Raw genomic sequence first — 12082 nt, forward strand, 5'->3', positions numbered from 1 at the left:
AGAATGGGCGTGGCATGGGCGATAGTGGGCGGGGTTTGGGCTGGGCCCGGACGAAGATAGGCGTGGCATGGGTGGCAGTAGGCGGGGTTTAGGCTGGGCCCGGGCGAGGATGGGCGTGGCATGGGCGGGACCGGGGGGTGGGGGCAGTAGGAGCAAGTTCTGGCTGCCTGGGGCGGGGCCTGAAGACCCTGAAGGCCACGGGCCGCTGACGGTCGCGGGCCGCGGGCGCGCGGGCTGAGGCGCCTCTGCTGCACTGCGGTCGGGCCGCTCCGGTGAGGCGACGACGCCCCTGTCCTGGGCACTAGGTCCTCCGTGGTCCCCGCCGCGCTGGCTCCACCTGGGGGCTCTCTGAGTCCCCAGAGCCGGGCGCCGGAGGACCGGACAGTCAGGTGGGCGCGCGGAGCAGTTGCTAAACTTTTTTTCCCTGTGTTTTCCCCGTTCAGGCCATGAATTTGGGGGGCGCTGGGGATGGTGGTGAGAGCGCAGCTCTTGGTCCTTGTGGGGGGAATCTCTGCTCCTCAGGTACTTTTAGGGACCCACCCCCCACTTTTTTTTTTTAACTGTTAAACAGTTTCTGGGACTCAGGCTTCTCAGTTCGTAGGGGTGAGGAGGGGGGCTTGGGGGGGGTCTCCTGCTCCCCGAAACAGCTGGGGCTATGGGGGGGGAGGGATGGTCAACTTGCTGCACACCTGCGGGCCGAAGAGCCTTAAAGACGCTCGTTACTTCAAGGCTGATTGAGAACGGGTTTTTTTTGTTTTTTTTTTTTTTGTAAAATAAAGTAGGGAAGGGTGCCCTGGGGGAGAAGAGACTGGGAAAGGTGACACACTAGGATAGAATATTCTTTTCCAGGTGCTTCTTTATCCCGCCTTCCTCTTTGGTCCCAGCATTGTGTATACACAGTTCACAAAGGTCTAGAATGAGGATCAAGTTTAATCTTTCTCCTCCTCCTGGTCCTCCCTGTCCCTTCCCTCTCCCCACCCTTCCCTTCCTCCCTCTCCTCCTCCTCCTCCTCATCCTCCTCATAAGTTGGGGATATTATTGCCTGATGGAAGGACTGAGAAACTTGTCTTTGTTCTTTTTCACTTCTCCAAAAAAAGACTGCAGTTCTTTTTTTTTCCATTTTCTCACATGCTCTCTGGTCATGCCAGGTACTTGTGGTGAATTTGGTCTTGTGGCCTTTTTTTTTTTTTTTTTGTAAACATCCTTTGTTCCTTAGCCTTCTTTGAGTTCCTTCCACAGGGAAACGCGCCAGTCATGTTTACTGTAAAGCATGCAGAGGGCTGAAGGAGAAAGAAACTGCCCTTGAAATAAACTACTGATTTCTTTTCCCCTAAAGCCACCAAGAGCCACACTGTGTTGAATTCCAGTATTCTCACCAATTTTGGGAAAGGTGTTTGTTTTTCAAGATATCAGCTGTTGAGCTTTTCGTATGTGAAATCTTCTGTTTATAATAGTCTCTAATGGAGGGCCTGGTTCTAGAAACCTGAGGTTATAGTTTATAGAAGACTACCAGAATAGGAGAATATATTTAAGTTATTATGTGATAATAATGGACTTTGAAAACACTAGTATCAGGAATATTTCAGGTTTCATGACTGCTGGATTCAGCTGTCTTTTGGGCATGACAATTTACTTAGGTTTTCTGTTATTTGTTAATGATAATATTCCTTAATATTGCTCACAGTGGGTGGCCTTCCTTATTCTGGCTTGAAAATTTACACTTTTTACTATTGAGCAATACTAATCTTAATAGTACTTAATATTGTTTACAAGTAGATGGCATTCCTTATTAATAATTCCATCAGTCTATTATAAAATGTATTTTTCTAGAGCTTTGTTTAATAATTTTTTTCTAGTTGTAAAATTTCTAGATTCAGTTCATGTCTAGGCCAAAATGGTATTTGGGATCTTAATTAAAAGTGTTTAACTGCATGCTAAGTTCTAGTCTCAGATCAGCTATGTAGTCTTTGGGATCTCAGCAAGTCCTTTAACTATTGTGTGTCATTTTTTAATCTTCAAAATAGGGGAATTGTCTCTGGTTGGAAAGGACATGCAGTCCCTTGGATCTCTTCCTTAGATCTTATCTTAAAATGTAGGTATTTACATTTAGAGTAGGTATCATTGTTCTAGGAAAGTTTTCACTTTTGTTGACTCTTATTTCCAGTAGGTGTTCTACCCTCTGGACACTACTCTTGCCCTACTTTAGTATAAGGCAGTAATTAAGAGCTCTGGATTGACAGGTCGCTTTCTTTTCTAGATCTGACCTTATGTCTCATTTACCTTGAATCTAGGATAATGTGTAGGTGCTTTCAAGGATCAAATGAAGCAATTAGGTAATACAAGCAGCACATAATCCACAATTTAATAGTCAATAATTCTTAAATTTTACATGATGACTTTTTTGGTGTGTGTGCTAGGACTGCGGCTTGAACTCAGGGCCTCATACTTATTAGCTTTTTGGTCAAAGCTTGTACTCTACCAGTTGAGCCACATCCTCATTTTCAACATTTTGCTAGTTATATAAGAGTCTCGTGAGCTTTCCTACACAGGCTTAATCTGTGATCTTCATCTCAGAAGGGTGAGTTAGCTAGGATTGCAGTCATGGGCTACGGGTGCTCAGCTTCTTTGTTTCTTTTAATAAGATGAAATTTAACTCAATGTAAAGTCTGACATAGAAGTGTTTTAAAAATACAAGATAGAGTTGTGATCTCTTAAACCAATTGAGCTCATGGTTAATTGATGGACTGCCCATGAGTTAACTGTAAATGGTGAGGGTCTAGCAAGTTGGTGGGATTTTTGATGACATTGGAGAACTTAGAACGCCAAGGATATTTTCCCATCTGCCCTTCACTCTGTAAACTCCACAGCTACACTCTTACGATGAGTATATAAACTAACCTGTCTGAAGAAGGAGAAAATATTTTTGAAACTAAATTATCTTCATTCAGAGCTAATATGTTAATTCTCTGACTCCCTTCTTGTTCTATGTAAAACTCTTTGCCAGAGGATTCAAGTGGAGAAAATGGACAGGTTATACCATCAAAGCACCGGGAGTAAAGTTCAGTTAGTACAAATGGCTAGAGGAAGGGGGTAGGTACTCTAATAAGGAAAGGGAAGGCTAGACGCTGAGAAGCATCAATCAGGGAAGGCTCAAGGGGACTTAAATTTAGTTCCACTTTTCAAGAGATCCATTTTGTAGGCATGTGCTCGGTGGAAATACTGTACTGAGAAACACCCTAAGCCAAGCAAAAAGTGTGAGGTAAGGTGAGAGTGTGTGACAAATTCAAATCTTGGCAAGTTATTCCTGTACTGTCCCATCCTGTTGTGGTGATGGAGAGATGCTGGCTAACCATTTTACTGCTGAGCTTTGGTTTTCTGAAATGTGAGCTGGGGGTCTTGTTATTGCTTTACATAATCAGGTACTGATTTAACCTTCAACTGTGTCCTTGGGGCGGGGCTGGGGGTGGGGTGGGGAGGAACTCCCTAACATTGTGGGAAGACAGTTTTATATAAAGTACTCTCCTTCCCAGTAGGCCCTCAGCCTGTGTGATATTCTCTCCTTCTCTCTTGATTAGAGGCAGTTGGTAACCTAGACCTGAGAACTGAAGGAGTTTATGATTTTTATTCTTCATCAAAAGCAGACCAAGAGCTCTTTTAGCTGTACTGTTGGCTTAGAATGACCTATGGGGATTCTATATGCTGTCATCCTTCCTTAACCACTATGGGCTTTCCTTCCCCCACCCTGTGTTAGTAGCCTATGTTTTGGCTCTATGAAAGAATCCCTCCCACCCCCATTGCCTCCACACACACCTTGAGTGTTCTCTGCTGGAAACAGGTCTACATTCCTACCTGTACATGATAGGATCTCTGGCCATTTTACACCCAGCGTATGTTTCAGTTATTGCCTTGGCTTGAGCTATTGAAGTGAGTCTTAAGAAAAAAAATTATAATTATTTTAATTTTTTGTTGGCAGTTGTTAGCCTTGAAAGTCCTTCTAAGTTATGATGAATGCGCCTTGAAATTCTATCTCCCTTGCCAACATTGTACAAAGTAAAAAAAATGGATACCTTTTGTCTCTCTTTCTTTATAGATTTTGAAGAAAACACAGTTTTGTTAAGAAAACACAATTTTGTTTTGTTAAGAAAACACAATTTTGTTGGAATGTCCTGCAATTTCTTTTTTGGCCAATTTAATGTTTCATTAGTTGTTCATGTCATGAAGTTTACTGAGATTGATTCAAGTTCTGTAGCCTCTGGTGTGAGTGTCTTTGGAGAGGAAGCCTAAATTCAAATTCCCGGACTCTGTCCCTAGAGTTTCTAACTCATTACACCAAGTGTGGAGCCAAGAAATTTGCCTTTCCATAGATCTTTGAGAGGATGTCAGTCTGATCCTGATGAAACTTCTCCTCCTAATACTCCTCTGTTTTTCTTTTGCAGTAATAGTGATTGAACCTAGGGTCTCGTGTTTGGCAGGCAGGCAAGACTCTACCTCTTGAGCCACACCTCTAGCCCTTTTGTTTACATTTTGTTTTTGAAAGAAGATCTCATCAACTTTTCCTGGACTGGCTTCAAACAGGCTAACTTCCACCTCCAGAGTATAAGAGAGTACAGGTATGTGTTACCCCAGTTAGCTGCTTTGTTCAGCTTTCAATCAGAGGTTTTTCTGCGGCCTTAGTGTACACATTGCATGGGCACTTAGGAAAACAAGATTATCTCGCTGTCATGTCAGTGGCTTCCAAGTAAAGATGTTGGTCCTACTTATGTGGGGAATACTGATACACATCTAACACCTGTGCACTTGTCAGATGTGTGTATGTTACAGTCCTGTACTGAAATGTATTGCTTGTTGTAGAAACTAGATCATAATATAATAATTGACTCTTGTAGGTAACACTTTTACTTGCTTTTAAGGTTAAAAGTAAAAATAAGTAAAAAGAAATGACCTGTTGAGTCCTGTGAAGTCCTTAAACTTCTTCGTGTGTCAAAATACCTAATTTCTTTATTTCCACCTTCTTATGTTAGGAAGTACAAAGGATAGATGATTTCAGAACTAGGAATGTAGGAGGTTTGGTTTCTAGTGATTACCTCTTTTATTTTACTGAGACTTTTTTTAAGTGACAGTGATAGCCAATTTTATTTGGAAAAGAATACACTTTTATTAGACAGAAAGCAATTCATCTCTACGCTGAGAATAAACACTATATTCTTTTTTTAAGGTGTGGATATAAATAGGCAGCTGGACATTTCAGCCTTTAACAGGCCCTCTGGACCCCCTGTTAGGAAGGCAGGTACAGCACAGTCCTCTGCACACCTGTGAGAAGCAGGCTTCAGGCCTTGTGCCATAGGTTCCATGGCCTCAGCATCTTGGGGCAGGGGTAGGTCCCTTCATTTCAGCCTCAGAGAGCAGAGTGAAGCATAACATACATATTTCATATAAATTTACCTTCTGTTATTATTATTATTTTTTACCAGTCCTGGGCCTTGAACTCAGGGCCTGAGCATTGTCCCTGGCTTCTTTTTGCTCAAAGCTAGCACTCTACCACTTGAGCCACAGCGCCACTTCTGGCTGTTTTCTACATATCTGGTGCTGAGGAATCGAACCCAGGGCTTCATGTATATGAGGCAAGCATTTTACCACTAGGCCATATTCCCAGCCCTGATAATTTTACCTTCTGAATGACTGTTAAAGCAGAATTCCCTTCTTTTCTTTTCTTAATTTGGCCTTTTCTTTTATTATTATTTTTTTTTGTTGTCAATGTACAGAGTTGCATACGCAAGGCAGTAAGTACATTTCTTATCAAACTTTTTACCTCCTCTAGAATTCCTTTATTTTCTGTAGCATATTTTGCAATTCTTCCTCTCTTTTAAACGTTAAAAAAAAAACCCTTTAATTCCCATACTTGGTTTTTGTTTGTTTAGTTTTGGGCCTTTTTTGGCCAGTCCTGGGCCTTGGACTCAGGGTCTGAGCACTGTCCCTGGCTTCTTTTTGCTCAAGGCTAGCACTCTACCTCTTGAGCCACAGCGCCACTTCCGGCCTTTTCTGTTTATGTGGTACTGAGGAATCAAACCCAAGGCTTCATGCATGCTAGGAAAGCACTCTACCGCTAGGCCATATTCTCAGCCCTCCCATACTTGCTTTTGGGAAATACAAATGTATTTAGCTGCAATGATTACTTCAAAATTGAAAATAAGAGGGATGTTTTCTAGCATTGTTTTACTTATTTATTGAAAAATATTTAAAATTATCCTTAAGGATATCCGAAGAGGTTTCAATTCCATATGTCAGTTTGTGAATGCAATGAATGCATTTTGAACCCTGTCACCTTTTCCATCATTCTGCCTCATCTCTCCCAACCTCACCCATTCCTTCAAACAAGGACTATGACTTTGTAAGGCTTATTATCACACACAAGAAATAAGTAATCTCTCCTCTTCTTGAGGTACTGACAGGACCATTAGATGCTTCCTCATTATCTGTCTTTTGACTTCCTATTGAAAAACAACAGCAGAAGCTTCATTTTATTTTTTTTCCAGTGAAATCACAGGGGTAAACCAAATTTGAGTGACTCTTGAATTGTTAATGAATGTTGGTTGCCTGCAGAAGGAGAAAATTATTTTCTGCCCTCCATGTCTGTGTGTATCGAACATGTGTTCTGAGTAGTTACTCTCTTTACTGCCTCTCTTTCCAGTTGAGGTGCAACATAAACTATTTTAATTAATACTATGCCACCAAAAGGGATTGAAATAGCCAATTGAATTCTGCCAAGATAGAGTCTTTTGATGAAAACATATCTTTATTGATTGTGGATGAAGAAAATCATTCTTAAAATGAAATCCAGAGAAAAATCATATCCCTCAGAGAAAATTTCTGAGTGGCAGGCTGAGATTAACATCATAAAATTGAATTTGTGCTGCAAGCCTTTGATGTAATCAGCAGCTGGGAGATGGTGTTGCCCTTGCTGTGTTCCTTCTGATTGTGGTGAATTATTGTGTGGAATGAAATAAGTGTTTCGGGTGTCCCTCCTCCAAGAAATACAAACAAGGTATTACTAGGTAGTTTCTTCCTAGTTCAAATGGGTTGGATCAATTCCAGGCTTCTTAGATTTTCATAGACCTTGGAGTATAAGAGTTGGGAATTTAATGCCCCAGGGACAGAGTTTCTGGTTAGCACTAGATACTTACTTGTTCCATAGAAGCCTAGCAAAGCAGGACAAGAGGGATACTCCTTGCCAGGGACTGTTTTGGAATAAGCAAAGGCTGAGGTGTATTAGAAGGTACACAAACTGTCTGGTTTCTGTTGGCCAACAGATCTAGCTAGCTTCTCTCCCTCTCTCTCCCCCCCTCCTTCTCTCGCTCTCTCTCTCTTCCCCCTCCCGACACATACTGTATTGAAATCATCTCAGAATGAAATTTTCAGTTTGCATGCTGACTTGTTCCATGAAAACAGGATCACAATGCACTTTTTGCTGTTTTTTTGTGAAGTTATTATGCTTTGAAAACATGTCTTCCCATACACATATACATATATCTGTATATATGTATATATATATGCTTCCATACATGTAATTGGTAGGCTATGTACATTAAGTAGTGAAAACCTACTTACAGACTTACTCTTAGACTATTAAGTTATGGGCACCCTAACAACCCTCCCCATGGTTGAACTAAATTGTGTTAGTTATGCTTTGTTTCACATTCTTTACAGAAATGGGTGACTAGCTTGCCTGTGTGGAGTGCAAACAGCTGATGGCATCATCCTTATGTGCTCTCACTCTCAAACCCTTTGAAAAGTAGGAAAGGCCTTGAGTAATCAGTACTAGCAAGGGACTCAGATTAGCCAAGCCCCCTTTCCTAATGGTACTAGTGGTAGGTGAGCCACTGAAATGAGAAAATGCACAAGGAAGCTTCAACACAGTAGCTAGAGCATAGCTGACATTTAGCAAAGACTTGGTGAATGGAATTTGTGATACTGTGCCTTCAGACCAGGAAAAAAGAAGGACATACAATGAAAAGAAGGACATGCGGAAGTAGAGACATGTTCTGAAATAAGAACAAGTAGGAAGAGCCAGGACCAGGTAGAATTCTCTGGTCCTGCAATGTGGAGACTATGAAAAGGAAGCAGAGCTTGTCTTGGCTGATACCAGAAAACCACAAAGATAAGAATGGTTGGCTTCTGGGCACTAGTGGCTCACACCTATAATTCTGACTACTCAAGAGTCTGGGATCTGAGGATTGGAATTTGAAGCCAACCTGGGCAGACAAATCTGAGAGACTTTTTATCTCCAGTTAACCAGCAAAAGATTGGTTTGGAGGTATGGTTCAAATGGCGGAGCACCAGCCTTCAGTACAAAAACTAAAGAGAGTGCCCAAGCTCTGAGTTTAAGCCCCTGTATTGCTGTGCATGTGTGTGTGTGCACACATAAACACAAAGAGCTGTAATTGGTTCACCTCTGTGTTTTCACTAAGTGCTAGAATGGGCTGGGGTCTTGTAAAGTCTTTTTCAAAACTTGAGCATTCCAGTCAGGCTAAGATCCATTTGGATTCTGATGTTCAAGTGTTGGTCCTTCTCTACTCTTCTTAGAGAAATGGGCCGGCGATTGTTTTAATAAAAGTTTCCCTAGAAGATGTTTCTGGTTACTAAGTTGAGCCAGAAAATACTAGAATCACAGATGTTAGGGAATCTTCTCCAAACAGGTCTTGTCGACACAAGCCAGTATTCCTACTAATGGGAAAGCCTGCCATCTGCTTTCTCTGGAAGGATGGACTTAATAGCAGTGGTCTGACTTTCATTGTTGGTTCAGGGTTGAGAGAAGGAAAGTAGAAGTCTGGGCTGAGGAGGAACTAACTAACTCCTGGAAAAGCATAATTTTTTTTCATGACCAGTCAAGTTATAAGGGGTGAACTGTTGGTAAATTTGGGAATGAATCCCTCTTCAATGCTGTACCTCAGAACCCTAGTGTTTTCTGGCCCAGCTCAGCAACCAGAACCCTCAGGCCAGTGCATTGTACACGCTTAGGATCTGATTCAGAAGAAATCTAGAAGGCAAGACCCTGTGTTTTTTTTTCTAAAAATCTTTCATTAAGTAGGGTCTACTGAGTGAATAAATGAATATATTCTTCCTCATAGTGTGGATAGAGATTTATTTCACAGTAGAGAATAGAATTTGGTATGTGACCAATTGGGTAATTCAGATTAAAATTTAAATATATGCTGCCAGAATTAATGTAATTGTTAATATGATTTACCTTCTGATGAGAAACAAAATCTCTCAAACTGGGTGCTTGTTTGTATAATATATTACCACAGTCTGAGTGGCTTGAATAATAAAACTGTACTGTACAGCTTGGGATGGTAGAGGTCAGAAATCAAGAGGTGGGTAGGATTAGCTCTTTCTGAGACCACAAATCTGTTCCTGTCTGACTTTTCTCTTAGTGATTGGCCAGCAGTCTTTTTGCCATCCAAATCTAGTTTGTAGAAGCATCATCCTTGTCTCTGCTTTCATCTTCACATGGCTTTCTCTGTACGTGTCTGTCTTCACCATTTCCTATGGCACTAGTCATACTGGATTAGGAGTTGCCATGATCCAATATGGCCTTATCTTCATTGAATGACACCAATTTTTAAAAGTCACATTCAGAGGTATTTAAAGTTTGGAGCTTAAATGTTATAAGAGGTCAGGCCTAACTTGTGAATAATAAAATGAATGTAAATGACAAGGATTTCACTGATCTTGTTACTGTTTACTTGGCAGGATTTCTATACAATGTTTTGTGATTTTAAAAATCCAGTTTAGTGGTACTCTGAGTATAATCTTAGCACTTGGTAACTGGAAAAAAGCAACATCAACTAAGGACGTCATTTATTTTAGTGGTCATTTTGAATATTACAGCCAGCAAGCACTTCAACTGCCATGATTTGGACACTCATGACTCCAAAGATACCATGATTATCACTCAAAGTCCTGGAGTTTGGTTCTAGTAAGAAGTCACTGTGCTTGATTTAAATACATATGATGGAGTGTGTATGATGATCATATCACCAAAGTAGGAACCAGAACATGCATTAGGACATAGGTTAATTTATTATTTACAATACATTAATCTGAAGAGATGTATTAGGCAAAGTTTTTCTACATTGTTCTTGAACACAGGAAAAACAAGTGACTCAAAGAGTGCAAATATGTTTATAGCATTCACACATACCAAAAGACAATTGCTTGGCCAAGAAACACAAATATTTAGTTAAAAACAACTACAAGGTGACTCAGCTATAAGTACTCAGAGGACAAGAGTTGTTTTCTCCTCTGCTCTCTTCGGCCCACCCCAACATCTTGTTTTTTGCTTGGTTCTCAGTAACTATTTGTTGGATTTCATTAAGACTGGATTAGATAGGTGGTTTTGTAGATATTAAACACTTTAGGTAACAGCAATGGCTTTCATTATAAATTCTCAGAGTATAAATAGAGTATAAAGTAAACCAAAAGGCCTCATAAAGCTTCAACACTTGGAGGTTTGGAATACGGAAAATGTAGTCTCATGACACTATTGGTTGAATATACATTCATACAGGTGAAGATTCTGCTCAAAAAGAACACTTGCCTTCTCATACTTTTCTCATTACTCTTGTTCATCTCTTATGTAACTATTCATGGAGCACACTAGGCCTTTGGCTGATTAGCTCTGTTGCTTTCCAGCCTCATAGGCAAGGAAGCAAAGTTCGAAGGTAATACTTTGTGAAAATCTTCACCTCAAACAAAGCCCTGGAGAACTTTGAACATCCAGATTATAATATAGCCTCCCTCCATAACAAGCTGATCTAATACTTCCTGATCTTTTTCCATCCACATAGTACCAAGCAAACACAAGAAAGGTAACACACCATTCCAGCTCCCATCCTCCTGCCCCCTGCCTTCATCTTCTCCCCTTCACAATTTGTTTATACTTTTCTGACTTGTCTGAGGCCAAAGAAGGAGTATGATACAAATGTGGTTTTGTGGCTAGTGTCTGCTGGACACACCTGGTCATAAATAGCTTTGTTAAGAGACACACCCAGTCATTGCTTTGTCTCACTGACCATAGGCAAGACAAAGTACTAATATTAAATTCTTCAGAAAACAAAATATGAATTTTAACAATGAAGTAAACACCCGTGAAGGAAGTAAAAAAAAAATAGACCAGCTAATAAGATGAGTCTTGGGACAACAATAGAGACCGGAGTTAGGCTCTCACACAACTGTGTGCCTTCTTGGAATTCTGTTCCTTAAAGAGCAAAGAATCCTGCCTACTTTCTTCAAAACTAGCCACTAAAAGAAACAAAAGTCACTTATCGCATGATTCTTCTCTTTGAGAAAGATAATTTGGTTATGGCCAAAGGGATTCTTGTTCTTAAATTTTGAGGTCAAAGATTAAAAAGGGTTAAGTGTTCAAATCCTTGGAATTGTACCCTTGAAATGGGTACACTTTGTTGTGTGTAAATGATACAGGTGTAAATCTGAAGAAAAAAGGGAGAGAAGAGAGAGACTAGAGAAAATGCTTAGCTCTATTACACAACTAGCTATACCATGCCAATAATTTAGGAGAGGGCAAACTATAGTTCTAGGAAGGAAAAGAAAGCTGAAGAAAGTAAGAGGCCATTTGCATAGACCCTACTTGAAAACTTAACTACTTAATAAAGCAGAAACCCAGGAAAGTTTGTGCAGCTGCCATGCGCTCAGCAGAAGTTCTGCCCCTCCAAATCTGTCTATTTGCAGATGGTCCTGAAGAAAAAGTACTTATCAGTACACTCTAATCAGACTACTCCTTAGGCAAGGTAGAAAATGGATTCTGCTAAGTCAAAGGCTCCCAAAGCATATATGAATAACACATGAAACTCTGTTTGAGCTGGTCACCAGTGGCTCATGCCTGGAATTCTAGCTACTCAAGAGGCTGAGATCTAAGGATCATGATTTGAAGGCAAGACTGGACAGGATAAGTCTCCGAGATGCCTATCTCCAATTAACCAGCAAAAAGCAAGAAGTGGAACTGTGGATCAAGTGGCAGAACACCATGCTTGGTAAAAAAAAGCTAAGAAACAGCACTTAGGCC

General features: G+C 40.7%; 1 protein-coding gene across 3 annotated transcripts in view; it reads left to right on the forward strand.

Moving 5' to 3' along the window:
* The first annotated feature begins 219 nt into the window (after positions 1–219).
* The window catches only part of Wdr72 (WD repeat domain 72), a 162541-nt gene continuing 150678 nt past the window's right edge, over positions 220–12082 (forward strand). Inside the window, exon 1 of one of the 3 annotated variants that reach the window (XM_048333018.1) lies at positions 220–389. The gene's annotated coding sequence lies outside the window, so the exon portion shown is untranslated. Of the gene's footprint in view, positions 390–4159; positions 4611–12082 lie in introns of those variants that run through there. The other 2 variants (XM_048333019.1, XM_048333017.1) reach the window with 2 other exon arrangements.

Source organism: Perognathus longimembris, chromosome 23 (genome assembly GCF_023159225.1).
Source record: "Perognathus longimembris pacificus isolate PPM17 chromosome 23, ASM2315922v1, whole genome shotgun sequence".
NCBI lineage: Eukaryota > Metazoa > Chordata > Mammalia > Rodentia > Heteromyidae > Perognathus > Perognathus longimembris.